Raw genomic sequence first — 15,324 nt, 5'->3', positions numbered from 1 at the left:
AAGAAAACTCACTTGAGAATATATACTCGGGTTGTCTCATCCATTTCTAGCTGCATATGTAATTAAAAGTTTCATATGAAAGAGATTGCTATCAAATTCTGTTTTTCATGCAGACCACAGGATATCGTTCGAGTGAATTTGAGAGTTCTTCTCAGACCAGTGTGGAGGCTGATGACCCAGGAGATGACAGCTTCCAGCCCGATACCTCATCTGGGGAGGAGGAGGAGGAGGAGGAGGAGGAGGAAGAGGGCGTGAGATGTACTGGGAAGGTCCTTGTCGATGAGGAGAGAATAATGTCCCCCTTCAGGTTCTGCCAGTTCTGTGGAGAAGCACTCCTTGACACAAATGTGCACAAGTTTTATACTGGTGCACAGCTGAATGTCAAGTGGCAGTGCAATGGTGGCCACAAGGACATATGGAGGTCATCGCCGGATGTCAGGGGAATGCCAGAGGTCAACCTGCAAGCTGCTGCCTCTGCTCTGTTCACGGGGGGCACCTTCACTGAGCTTTCAAACTGGTGTAAGGCAATGAAGTTGCATATGATTGGTACCACAACATTTCATGCCATCCAAAAGGCATATCTACACCCTGCCATTGAGGAACTGTATCAGGAACAGCGGAATGAACTCCTAGCACGAGTCTTCCTGAAGCAGGTACCAGACGATGATGAGCCCCAACAACGGCCCCAACTCAATGGTGATGCCAGATGTGACACACCTGGGTTCAGTGCCAAATACTGCCATTACTCCTTCATGTTGGACGACACAAAGGAGATCCTTCACACTGAACTAGTACAGGTAATTTTGAGGTTTTTAAATGTTGTGTTCACAGCAGGATCGTCGGCATGTGTAGTAGCATGCCGTTATTGAAATAACTTTCTGTTCTGCTGCGTTTTGTTTCTTGCTCCTCCTTCCAGGTCACCGAAGCATCCAGCTCCGTTATGATGGAACCAGAGGGCTTCAAGCGTGGAATGACAGGTCCTCATTATGCTTTATTGCTGTTATGTTGCCTTGTTTGTTTCATTTTGATAATTGTACAGCACCTTGTAACTATGTTTTGAAAGGCACTTCATAAATACATTTTCCATACTTGCAGCACTGCTTGGTATGGGGCTAGATGTGGAGGTGATGACCACAGACCGCTCTCCATCAATTAGGAAGAGGATGAGGATTGAGCACCCTGAGATCAAACACGAGTTTGATATATGGCATACTGCTAAAGGTTAGCTATATTTATGGCGGGTGTAGTCGTACTTGTAGAACAGTGAGAAAATAATGGGTTCAAAGCTGTTTATATACTATGCTTATATATTATGCTTATGCTTATATACTGTGATGCAATACAGTGCACTGTGTGTGTGTGTGTGTGTGTGTGTGTGTGTGTGTGTGTGTGTGTGTTCAGGTTTCCTGAAGAAGTTGAAATCCAGAAGCCAGAAGAAATGCATGGAGCTATTGCGCGGTTGGACAATGTGAGTGTTTCATCAAAGTAGACACATTTCAAACATGTCATTTGTTCGTGATGTCTAATCACTTTTTCTTGATGTATGTTCTTCAAAGGTCCATTTATAACCACATGTGGTTTTCCTGTGGAACCTGTGAGGGTGACACAGAGGTGAGTGATCTGTGCATCTGTAATATTCTGGATTGTTCTCAGACAGTTGCAATTTCTTTCCATTGTGCCAGTCATTACCAAGCAGTGTAACTGATATTCACACTACTGTAGCTACTGCAGCAGCGCTGGCTGTCCGTCCTGCACCATGTGTGTGATGAGCACACGTGGACAGAGGACGGCAACACGTACCGGTGTTGTCATCTTCCACTCAGTGCAGAGCAGCGGCGGATGACAAAGTGGCTCAAGAGTGACTCTGCATCCTTCAGGACGCTGGCCTCACTGGTACAGGACGGTAGGCTTAAGGACCTTCGACAAATGGGGCACTTCAAGCATACTGGTAAGTTCCAATTTTCAAATGATACATACTGTTTTACAGTAGGCGCTATAGCTTGCACAACACCTTATCTCTAAACTAATTTAAAAAAACCTTTTAAAATAGTTCAAATAGCCGATATACAAGCTCACAATGTTTCGATGTAGATGGCTAGTTGAACTATTTTAAAATGTTTTTTAAAATAGTAAAAAGTTTAGTTTAGTTTGGGGATAAGGGTGGCGCAAGATGGAGCCCTAGATGTTTATGTGCTTTCTGGCTGCAACACACAGGTGAGCTGGAGGTGTTCCACAGTGCTCTTCTGAAGTACATGCCTAAGCGCCAACACTTCTCCTATATGGGGATGCAGGAGAGAGCTCACCTAGCCATCATGGAGCACAATGAAAATATTGTAAAGAGGAGGCAAGCCACTACTTGTACAGGTGTGTTTTGGGAGCAGATATATTGTGGTGGATAGACACACACACTGAACAGTTATTAATGACATTTATAATTCACTGCGTTCCTGTCCATGTTATATATGGTTGTTCCTCTCACTTTAATGCAAGGCATAGTGTGTTACCTTAGGAGCTTTGACGTAGTAACAAGTTGACGTTTTTTCTATGCGACAAGTTTGTTGTTGTCTCTCTCTTCTGTTAAAATAAACGGAGTGCCACCATTGTTGGCTTTTCCAATACGAGAATAAATCTCTCTTTTCTCTCTGCCTACACCGGCACTCCTACATTGGTGACCCCGATACTCTTGGACGTTTCCAGAGTTTTATCATATACTGAACATGTCAGCCTCGCTCAAATTGCCCGACTTTTGGGAACAGAATTCCAGCGCTTGGTTCGCACAGGCGGAGGCGCAATTCGCCATCAAAGAGATCACAGTTGATGAAACAAAGTTTTATCATGTGGTGGCGGCTCTTACGAGCGCGACTGCAGGGAGAGTGGTGAGTCTACTAGAACGTCCTCCGGCGAGGAATAAATACGGCACTTTGAAGGCGCATTTACTGGAGACTTTTGGACTTAATGAATCCGAGCGTGCGCGCCAACTCCTCTCGCTTCCCGGTCTCGGCGACAGTAAGCCGTCGGAGCTGATGGATCACATGCTGGCTCTGCTGGGAGACCATCAGCCTTGTTTTCTTTTCAAGGAACTCTTCCTGCAACAGCTTCCAGACCAGGTTCGTTTGGCACTCGCAAATTCTGCTGTTACTGATTTTCGTCTGCTGGCCAGGGAGGCAGATACATTTTTCTCAGCCGGCAAGAAATGTTTTGCAGCCACGCCCACTACTACCTCCAGTGATGACAATGCATATCAGCCATACTCCATCTCTGCCACTAACTCTATGCCCCGACGTGCAAAGCAGTCAGGAGGATTATGTTTCTACCATGCCAAGTTTGGCAATAAAGCCAAGAAATGCCTTCCTCCCTGTACATTCAGTGCGTCGGGAAACGCACCGGCCGCCACCTATTAGCAGCCGTGGGTGACGGCCATACCAGCGGCTTGTTGTTTATCACTGACGCCCTCTCCGGTCGTCGTTTTCTGTGTGATACAGGCGCCCACATGAGTACGTTGCCAGCTTCAGCCACAGACATTCGCACAGGGCCACGCGCCCCCCCCCCCCCCTTGTGGCAGCCAATGGCAGCACAATCCACACCTTTGGCACACGCACTGTGACGGTGTGTTTTGCTGGTCAGCGTTTCACATGGGATTTTGTGTCGGCGGAAGTCTCCACCCCCCTCTTGGGCGCTGATTTTTTTTTTGCCAATAAACTTCTGGTCGACGTGAGGAACCGACGCCTCGTCCATGCCGAGACGTTCAGCTCATTTCCGTGTGAGCACAGTGGCACTGCCCCGACAAGGCTGTCCAGTGCCCTCTCACCTGCTGATGACTTTTCTCACCTCCTCGACGAGTTCTCAGACATAACCACGCCTACTTTTTCGTCCGCCTCCACCAAACATGGCGTGTTGCATTACATCTCCACCGAGGGCCCACCTGTGCACGCCAAGGCCCGTCGTCTTGACCCACACAAGCTCGCCATCGCTAGGACGGAGTTCGATGCAATGGAGCGCCTTGGAATCGTGCGTCGGTCAAACAGTCCCTGGGCCTCCCCCCTTCACCTGGTGCCCAAGTCCAATGGTGGTTGGCGCCCGTGTGGCGACTACCGGCGCCTTAATGCTGCCACTACGCCTGACCGCTATCCTATTCCACACATCCATGACTTTTCGGCCCATCTGGCGGGTGCGACTATTTTTTCAAAAGTGGACCTTGTCCGAGGCTATCACCAGGTGCCTGTGCATCCTCAGGACATCCCAAAGACAGCGGTAATCACCCCGTTTGGGCTTTTTGAGTTTCTCAGGATGCCGTTCGGACTAAAAAATGCTGCCCAAACCTTTCAGCGTTTGATGGACACGGTTCTGCGCGACTTGTCATTCGTTTTTGTCTACCTCGATGACATTTGTCTGGCCAGCTCGTCGAAAGCGGAGCATCTGTCGCACCTACGGCTTCTCTTCAGTCGTCTCAGGCAGCACGGCTTGATCATCAACCCGGCGAAGTGCCAGTTTGGAGTTTCTGCTATGGATTTCCTGGGCCACCACATCACTACAGCCGGAGCGATTCCACTGCCCTCGAAGGTGGAGGCAGTGCTGAAGCTCCCACGGCCTCTCACGGTCAGGGCTCTACAGGAGTTCTGTGGCATGGTAAATTTTTACCACCGTTTTGTGCCTCGTGCTGCCGACCTGATGCGGCCCCTGTACAGCGCTCTCAAGGGGAAAAACCCTCCTAAGCACCCCATTTCTTGGTCCGCAGAGATGTTGGCGGCTTTCTCTGCGACAAAACATGCCCTCGCGGGGGCGACCATGCTGGCTCACCCAGTGCCGGGGGCTCCTGTTGCTCTCACCACGGACGCGTCGGATTATGCTGTGGGTGCTGTTCTCCAGCAGTTGGTCAAGAGCATTTGGCAACCGCTCGCTTTTTTCAGCCGCCAACTTCGTTCCAGCGAGCAGAAATATAGCACTTTTGACCGTGAGCTCCTCGCCCTGTATTTAGCGGTTCGCCACTTCCGTTTCCTACTGGAGGCTCGTCCGTTCACTGCCTTTGTTGACCACAAGCCTTTGACTTTCGCCATGGCCAAGGTGTCGGAACCATGGTCGGCCAGGCAGCAGCGCCACCTGGCGTTCATCTCTGAATTCACCACGGACGTCCAACACGTGTCAGGCAAGGACAATCCCGTGGCTGACTGCCTCTCTCGTGTAGTCATTGGAGCTGTGCATCTAGGGATCGATTATACCCGGATGGCTGTGGACCAGGCCTGACATTCAGGCTTACAGGACAGCAGTCACTGGCCTCGAGTTGGCCGACGTACCTTTTGGCGATGACGGCACGACGCTACTGTGCGACGTGTCTCTGGCGCTACCACGTCCTGTGGTGCCGCAGGTCTGGCGGCGGACTGTTTTTGACGCCATACATGGGCTCTCGCACCCAGGAAGTAAGCCGTCACAACGTCTTGTGGTGGCAAAGTTTGTCTGGCATGGCATGAAGAAGGACATTCGCGAATGGGTCAGAACCTGCGTGGCATGCCAACGTGCAAAGATCCATCGTCATGTTAAGGCCCCTTTGGAGCCCTACACTGTTCCTGAACGGCGTTTTGACCATGTCAATGTTGACCTTGTGGGACCCCTTCCTCCCTCCAGGGGATTTACTCACCTCCTGACTATGGTGGACAGGACCACCCGTTGGCCGGAGGCAGTCCCACTGTCGGCAACAACAGCGGCTGATGTGGCACGGGCCTTCATCGGTACCTGGGTCGCCCGGTTCGGTGCCCCCTCTGATCTGTCTTCCGATCGTGGCCCCCAGTTCACTTCCGAACTCTGGACTTCTGTTTCTCATCAGTTGGGTGTCTCGCTCCACCGCACGGCGGCATACCACCCCCAGGCCAACGGCATGTGTGAACGCTTTCACAGGGACATGAAGGCTGCGCTTAAGGCTACTCTCCAGGACGACACCTGGATTGACAGACTCCCCTGGGTGATGCTGGGGATTAGGACTGCGCCTAAGGAAGACCTCCTTTCTTCCTCGGCGGAGTTAGTTTATGGCCAGACCCTCAGGGTCCCAGGGGATTTTATTCCCTGCACTACTGTCCCCTGGTCTGCTTCTGACCAACGCCGTACTCTCCTGGATGCTGCTAAGACTTTCCTGCCCGTCCCGACCTCACACCACTGCCTGCGAGCGGCGGGGTATGTGTTTATCCGCCATGATGCCCATCGTGGACCCCTGCAACCGCCTTACGATGGTCCTTACCGGGTGGTGGAGGCTGGCGACAAGACGTTTGTTGTTGATGTTGGGGGCAGGTTGGATCGCATCTCAGTGGACCGGCTGAAGCCAGCCCACCTGGATTTGAGCCGCCCGGTTGAAGTGGCTCAGGCACCGCGCCGCGGTCGTCCCCCGGGTGGGGCTCCCTTGGAACGGGTCCGACCACCTTTGGATCTCCCACACGGCCGCCCGGCGCCTGCTTGCCGTCAGCACCCGTCGGTCACCCTCCCGCTGCGGCCCCCTCTGCCTGCCCAGGAGCTTCGGAATAGCTTTGGGCGGGTCATTCGGGTCCCTGGTCGTTTCACTGGGCCAGTTCTTGTGAATTCTGGGGGGACGTGTGTGGTGGATAGACACACACTGAACAGTTATTAATGACATTTATAATTCACTGCGTTCCTGTCCATGTTATATATGGTTGTTCCTCTCACTTTAATGCAAGGCATAGTGTGTTACCTTAGGAGCTTTGACGTAGTAACAAGTTGACGTTTTTTCTATGCGACAAGTTTGTTGTTGTCTCTCTCTTCTGTTAAAATAAACGGAGTGCCACCATTGTTGGCTTTTCCAATACGAGAATAAATCTCTCTTTTCTCTCCCTACACCGGCACTCCTACAATATCACATTTTATTTGTTACACTTGCAGCATAATTGCAATGGTGAGTCCTTCTCAAAACTCTTTTCTCCTTCATTTTAGGTGCACTACGTCACAAGAGGGTCGCCTGCAGGCGCTCAGGCAAATGGGTCATGAAAAAGATCTACAAGCGTCGCACCACCAACTTCAGACACCGGCTCATGGACATGGTGTATGAGCGCCGTCAGGACCCAGATGTGCGCTACAAAGCCCCGACATCCTCACTCCATCAGCCTCAACCAGATCTTCCCCCCAACATTGCTCCGACACCTGCACCTCCATTGCAGGAATTACTGGCCAGGCATATGAGTCGGCTCTAACAGGTAAGTCCTACATGATGAGAAACCAAAAGTCTTCTCCTTGATTGTGACCGTGACACCTCTCCTCTCCTGATGCAGTTGCTGCCGGGGACCATGCAGAGCACTCAACGTTGATGGGCTTCTTCAGTGACGGCAAGACTGTACAGTGGTGTCATGACAACCTCAAACTCAACGAAGGACACTCAAGGAGCTGATTATGGACCACAGGAGGCTGGGAATCTACTGTGTTGCAGCAGTGGAGACGGTCAGCAATTTCAAGTTCCTTGTCATGCTGCCTCATTCCATTGTCATTACTTGAACCCTGCAGTATTGTGTGTGTGTGTGTGTGTATATAACTATATACATTTGATCTGACCATTTTCTTGTTTTCTATGGCTCTCATTTGCAGGAAATGGAAAATGGCAGTTTGGCAAAGTTCAAGTACACATCACGAGGACCTCCAAATTGTCCACAAACTGCATGTGCTGAAAAAGGCAGAACACTTCCCATGATCCATCAAGCTGGGTGTTGAGTCTTGCTGCTGCATGGCTATGTGGCACATCAAACAGGAATTATCTTCCTGTATTACTATATTTTGTAAAAGCAAATAATTTCACACATTTTCACTCCTCTAAACTTGTGACAATAACTGGACTAGATATCATATTTATATATTTGGAGTACAAGGAAAGTGTGTTGGATACCCATACTGTTTTGGCAGAACATGTCTGTGTGCATTCATGCTTATTCTACAGCTTACTGAATGCAATTTGAGGAACCACAAAGCATACAATGTTACTATTACTTCTACAGTAGGTGTGCCTATTGAATCAAGCAGCAATGCAAACTTTTTACCTGTTTCTCATTGCTTATGTATTTGTCAATCAAGGTGTGCCTATTGAATCAGCAACAATCCATCATGTTCGTCCTTCGCAAGCGAAGATGGCCAATTGACTACACGTCTTGTGGGTGCGAAGATGGCTGATGAGGCCGGTCCCTGCACGGAATGTCTCATTGCAGTGAGGCCCGTGAGGGCATGTGATTTTGCATACTGTAATTGTAATGCCCTGGTTTTAGAGAACATTCTTGTATGTGCCGATGTTGAAGTTAAAAAAAACTACTGCATCACTGTGTCCTTTTCCCATTGTTAGCATATACCAAGCTATGTCATGTAAGATGCAATTATTATTTGTCAGCCTTTGAAGTTGATAATAGTGATACATTATACATATTGAACTAGGGTAGTAGACTTGAATGCTTAGAAAGCACTCTAAGCTCTCTGCTTATGTTTTTTACTCTTCACATGTTCTTGGGTAGTTTTCACTGTTATCTGACTAATGGACAGCAATACTTCTTTATCAGACATTGTCAAATAAATCCTGGGCCAATTTCTAATGATGTTCAAAAGGACCCTTCACTTTACAGTGTCACAGCTGAAATGCTATCAAATGGTTATGAAACAGTTGAATTACTGGTCAAGTAATAAATACAGTAGCCTACTTATTACAATATTGCACCCAAAGTTCAGTGTTATTATAGGCAAACATTCAATGAATATTGCAACCAAAATGTGAAGCTCAAATTTTTATTGACTGTCCCGTTGGAGAGGGAAATTTGGACCGGATGGCCTTTATGACACAAGCTGGTAAGACAATACGGTTGTCAGCACCAAGTCTCTCGCCTTGTAAGATCCACTCCAAGAAATGCCTGTAGGCTACCAAGCGATATTGACTGAAATATATAATTGACAGTAAAACAATAAGTGATTAGATACAACTATGTCAGACACAGACTGGAATATGACAGCTCGAAAATAATACATAGCAGTTGAATAGAATTGACTTTCAATGCTTACAGTAAATATACACAGTCTTATATTGACATGTAAAACGAGAACAGTGGTTCCCAAGGTAGGGTCCGGGGCTAAATGATAGTTTAGAACCAAATGGACCCTTGATCTGTAACTGTTCCATGTGTACAACATTGATTTTACAATATAAATGGGGGTTTCCAGAGATATAAATGCCATTAAAATGGGGGTCCATAGACTAATGCATGTCAAACTGGGGGTCCTTGACATGAAAAAGTTTGGGAACCACTGGTCTAGAAGAAGGAATGCAAGCCACCACTAGTCAGACAAACAATAACACAATTCCAGCTGCCTGTGGCTCCAGAAATCCAAGAATAAATAGATTGATGCCATATTGTTGTGTTGCTCAAGTAGGATATTGTATTTAGAAAACAGGCTAATTCACTCAGATCAGGACTCGTGTTGCCTCCTAGCACTGGTCCAGTGCGTTAGACACTGGACCAGGGCTAGTTGGCTCCATGGTTTAGCATACCCAAAGCGAAAAGACACAACGTAAGAAGTTGAAGAGCGGCTACAATGCTACATTTCTATTTAATAGCAATAAACTTACTCGTGAGTCAACAGTCCATCCACACCCGCTGGTTCGGGTTGTTCCGCCCAGTTTTTTTTGGGAATCCTGAAATAAGTTTCCAGGACATGTCTATTTGCGCTCCAAAGCTCAGGTGGAGCGAGATCAATTCGTGGCGGCGGCGACTCGCCACGACCTATTTTTTTACGCCATGACGTATTCTTCATTATCCGCCGTGGCGAGTACAGAATCCGCCGTGGCGAGTACAGAATCCGCCGTGGCAGCGACTCGCCACGACCTATTTTTTTACGCCATGGCGTATTCTTCATTATCCGCCGTGGCGAGTACAGAATCCGCCATTGTTTATTCTTTTTTTGCGTGCCGTGGTGCAGGTTTTATTGTCCTAGTAGTACTATTCTCGGAATTATTTCACCCTCTTGTAGCGTAACGGTTAGCGCTCTCGCCCCTATAGTCAAGGCACTGTGCCGACCCAGGTTCGATTCTTGCAAAAAGCAAAGTTTTTTTTTTTTAAGTTTTTTTTTTACCCGTACATACAGTGTGTGTGCGTGCGTGCGTATACAGTGTGCGTGCGTGTATGCGTGCGTATACAGTGTGTGTGTGTGTGCGTGCGTGCTTCATCGTATTTATTATTATTATTAATATGCAGGTAATAATAATAAATACGATGAAGCACGCACGCACGCACGCACGCACGCACACACACACTGTATACGCACGCATCCGCCGTGGCGAGTACAGAATCCGCCATTGTTTATTTATTTTTTGCGTGCGGTGGTGCAGGTTTTATTGTCCTAGTAGTACTATTCTCGGAATTATTTCATCCTCTTGTAGCGTAACGGTTAGCGCTCTCGCCCCTATAGTCAAGGCACTGTGCCGACCCAGGTTCGATTCTTGCAAAAAGCAAAGTTTTTTTTTTTTAAGTTTTTTTTTTACCCGTACATACAGTGTGTGTGCGTGCGTGCGTATACAGTGTGCGTGCGTGTATGCGTGCGTATACAGTGTGTGTGCGTGCGTGCTTCATCGTATTTATTATTATTATTATTATTATTAATATGCAGGTAATAATAATAAATACGATGAAGCACGCACGCACGCACGCACACACACCGTTACGCTACAAGAGGATGAAATAATTCCGAGAATAGTACTACTAGGACAATAAAACCTGCACCACGGCACGCAAAAAAATAATAAACAATGGCGGATTCTGTACTCGCCACGGCGGATAATGAAGAATACGCCATGGCGTTAAAAAATAGGTCGTGGCGAGTCGCTGCCACGGCGGATTCTGTACTCGCCACGGCGGATTCTGTTCTGCCATGGCGGATAATGAAGAATACGTCATGGCGTAAAAAAATAGGTCGTGGCGAGTCGTCACCGCCACGAATTGATCTCGCTGTCTCTCCCAAAGCTGTCGTGGAGAGTGACACATATCGGCAGCCCTGGTGCCCCCCCCCCCTGGCATCTCGCTCATCCAACAGTTCATCCATTAGGAATTGTGCACGGGGGAATTCGTGACAACACAGCGAAGCAATTTCAGTGTCCATGGGCACGCAGTTGGTGCACAGGCACCACGAATCATTCCCGACGCGCTGCTCCTCCACGTCCGTCCCAGCAACTACTGCTGCCTGCCTGGCTGCAGCAGCAGCTGCCTCCTCCTCGTCTCTGCGCCGGAGTTGTTCCTCTGTGTACACGGGTTCAAATAAATAACCCTGCTGTACTTCCGATTCCACAATGACTTGAAAGTAGTCCTCTTCATCCATGGAGCGCTCACTCTCTGGTGTTCCTGCAGACGCCATGTTGTAAACAATGCGAGGAATGCAGCGGTGCGGTAGGGGTGGGGTTATCAGAGGTTGTAGGAGGTGGAACAATATTAGGGACACCCCGGTGTACGTGACGGCTGTGTTTGGGGGCTGGTCAGACTGCAGTCTGACGAAACACCCTGTAGTCCGGACGTGTAGTGAAAACGTTGTATCTGACGTAAGTGCCAGTCGGATAATCTAAAATATCTAAAACCAGAGATTACACAAAAAATAACGCCAGGAAAGTGTAGTAAATCTTAGAAAGGTCATTGATATATATTTTTTTGCTAAAAGGGTGAAGTGTCCCTTTAATGAAATTAGTTGTTTTGAGATTTATGGTGGGCATCCAAGCAAAGTCAGAAGTGGAAATATCATGCATAGGATTCACCACATAGAAGTAAAAAAAACAAAACTATTATAGGATTGCCAGTAGATTACTCACTGAAGGATCTGGAGTAAAGCTGAACGCCAGTTATAATGCCTTTTGAGATTTAAAACAATTAACTAAAAGCACTACTATGATAGGATACACAGAAAGCAACTTGGAAAGATGAATAGGACCCTGCAGAGTCATAGGTTTTAAGACGATTTGGCAAACATACTGTAACCTCATGAGCTTGCAGCTGCAATTAAGAGAAGGCAGGAATAATTTAGCATGGTTTGATTGAAGGTTTCCAGGCAACTTCGAAACCATCAGCATGGCCTCTGAGCTAGAACATGAAATTAAACAGGACAAGCATCTCTACGTTGACGAACCTGGAATTAGAACAGCTCTTAGAATGAAATAATCCATAACACAGGTCCAATAGTTATACCACTGAGTAACGTGTCGATAGATGGAACAGAGGAGCGTCCTTATTGATGGGTGATGCAGATTCCTTCATTATGACTGATCCGTTTCCCATTCCAGGTTTTATCCGACTAAAAGCATGCCACCGCTGCTTATAAGGTATCTCAAATAACACGGAAGACTTGCATCTGTCGGCAAGTATTAAATTCAGCCATTTATCTGCAACTCATCTCCCTTCGTACTCTTCCCCCAAGACCGTAGAAGGAGCTGCGTTCATGTCAACATATCAAGGATACAGATGTTTCAACCGAAACACTACTTAAGCGGCTGAGCGACTGCATGTGAATTAGGGCTGTCAGAACGAATTTCATAATATGAAAGAAATTCGAATATTAAAAAATATATATATATTCGAAAGCTAAAATTGCCATTCGAATGGAGCTTTTATCATTTATTAATTCTATTTAATATTTTTATTTTGTTTTATGTTATTTTATCCGCTCACTAAATGTATTGAGTAACGAATCTACCGCTGTGAAATCTCCCATCTGCACGCACGCACACACGGTCACACGCGCGCCTCGTCACCTCCTCCCTCCTCTGCACGCATGCACACACGCAGTCGCACAGCGCGCTGCAACTAAGAAGAATCACTCGCATGTTTTATTAGTACCGTCGAGTCTGTCGCATATTGTGGACAGTTTGAAAATGCGGGTCCTACGTGCATTAAACCATTAACGTTGGTCCGGCTGGTTTCATTTTGTCCTACGCGATTACGTGAATCAGCATGGCTGCGCCTGCAGTAGGCTATTACCAAAACAAACACATGGTAGGCTACTTTTGTGTTGCACATGGAAAGCAACTGAAAACGACCATGGATATATTAAAGACAGTTCCCCTGTGCTGCTGTGCACAGCGGAGATAATGCAAAACTCCAGGTACGAACCAAAACACCGACTGTCTGAAGCTGATCATCCACGACTATATCTCCAGACTAGTCCTGCAGTCCCGCAATGAAGGAAAGACAAGCTCGCCTCTCACTATAGTCCACTACAATGCCATTCTAGCGTTAAAACCTACATTTATGTGTTATTCAACAATTACTTTAGCGCAAAATATAGGCATCTCTATATATCTTCATTGCTATTTACTAATGATGGCCTGTTCATCGTGACAGCATTCCGTTTAAAAAGAAAAAAGAAAAAGTTCATGATTCCTGACTAGCCTACTCACTACTCAGACTATACTGTATCAGAAGTATACAACGTTCACTGTAAAATGCATTTGCACTATAGACAGACAACAATCTTACCGTGCTGAGTGCACTGTGCTCAATAAAACAACAGTTTAAACGCTATTTTGTGCCGAAAACCATTATTACATGTTCTAAAAGTACTGCTTTGTCGTTTGGAAGGGGGGGCCCTCTAGTGGACAGAACGTGCATCGTCAAAACCTTGTTATTCTGTGTATTATTATAGGCTAAATATGAGCTAAAATACAATGTAAATATTCGAATATATTCGAAAATTACAAATAATTAAGCAATGAAATTCGAATTGGATTATAGAGGTGAACTGACAGCCCTAATGTGAATAGAATTAATAGAACAAATGCAGCCTAGGTGAAGATGCAGATTGATTAACTGATGACCTGCCTCATGGTTTCAGTAGCAGCAGATCCACGTATACCACCAATGTGAGCCTATCGATAATGGCTGCAGCTGCGATGAAGACTGTATGCGGCAACCCACAGGGAGGACCTTCCCGGCATCCAAGGTTCATCTCATCAGTATAAAGGGCTGTCGCTCAGGAAATGGAAACAGAAGCAGTATGAGAACAGGCTATGATGGCTTTAAAATTACATGGATATAGCTAAAGTTGACGTTAAAGCAAGTTAGCTTCAGTCACAGTGTAGTATCATCTAAGCCGTAACGCTGATAGAATTCAAATCAATCATTTAGCAGCAGTGTTAGCAACGCAGTAACGCCATATCTCTTTTCCTGGGCTGAGCATAGGAAAAACACCACGCCTCTGTTCCTGGGCTAAGCATAGCAGAAATGTTAGCAATGAGCCAATTCCTGTCTTTAAAGACAGACTGTACGTTTTATTTAATGTTAAACACTTCCCTGGCACACCATATGTACTTACCTGTAAAACAGACCCATAGAGTAAGACAGAGTTACGAAAACTCCGTTCACTTCATGGGGCCAGTTCAATGGCGCGGCTCTTCTTCTACAAATGGGTAGAAGGACAGAAGTAGGCAGAAATGCATGGACCCAGGCAACAGCCCAGCTTTAGTATTCTTAAATCCCTTATTTTAGATTGTTTGTAGTAATCGTACGACAAACACATTACAGAGACTTTAGTCGTCACTGAATAATACTTTAAAAACATTTGTCATGTTGCACACATGCCTAAATAGCTCTTATTTGCACCGCCCTTGTTGAAAACAATGTATTCAAACTCCACTTGTCCGCCTTTCAGGCTGCATGAACAGTGCTTGGTTTCTGCCCGCTCATCGTAACTCTTCTAGTATTAGATGGCTCTGCTGTAACCCATGCCGCCATTTCTCCAAGCATAGGCATAGGCATCGAGTCGGGGGTGCTTGAGGCCTGAAGCACCCACTGACACAATGGGCGCGTTCGGAAATAGCGCACTGAGCACACTGTGCAATGCAAACAAATAGACGAGTGCGCTCCCGCACTGGGGGCGGGGCGGGGGCACCCACTACCGTTCTAAGAACTTACGCACCCGCATAGGGCCTATATCCCGTGCGTCCGTACCATAGACTGTTTCTCCATTCATGAGCATGAGCACATTCTAACCATCGAGAGTACTGCATCTGATTCATTGAAAAGGAGGACCCCAATGTAACCGAGCCAAAGTGCTTTCTGGGCATTTTTTAATCCTCTAGCTGCAGACCGCTTACATTGAACTGTGCTTGACAACTGGTAATAGTTGCAACACATATTCCAGATCATTAATTTCCCTATCAATTAGCCTCCTAAATACCTCATAATAGGACTACCAATTAAAATAATTGTTGAGATTCCTGAATGTGCAAGCATCCACCTTATAGCCAGGTAAATCATTTACTTAAACAGCAGGATCAATTAGTTTATAGATAGTTAGCATGAATCAATTGGCATGATACTGATTCCTCCAGCC

General features: G+C 46.8%; 1 long non-coding RNA gene across 1 annotated transcript; it reads left to right on the top strand.

Moving 5' to 3' along the window:
- Positions 1–670: 670 nt before the first annotated feature.
- On the top strand, positions 671–1,468 carry LOC308312183. Its single transcript, XR_013963741.1, has 4 exons — positions 671–797; positions 917–977; positions 1,096–1,221; positions 1,402–1,468. It is a non-coding gene; the product is annotated as an uncharacterized lncRNA (long non-coding RNA).
- The last annotated feature ends 13,856 nt before the right edge of the window (positions 1,469–15,324 follow it).

Source organism: Protomyctophum bolini (assembly GCF_963924005.1).
Source record: "Protomyctophum bolini genome assembly, contig: SCAFFOLD_168, whole genome shotgun sequence".
NCBI classification, from domain to species: Eukaryota; Metazoa; Chordata; class Actinopteri; order Myctophiformes; family Myctophidae; genus Protomyctophum; species Protomyctophum bolini.
Note: the sequence above shows the minus strand (reverse complement) of the source record. Positions and strands in the feature narration are given on the sequence as shown.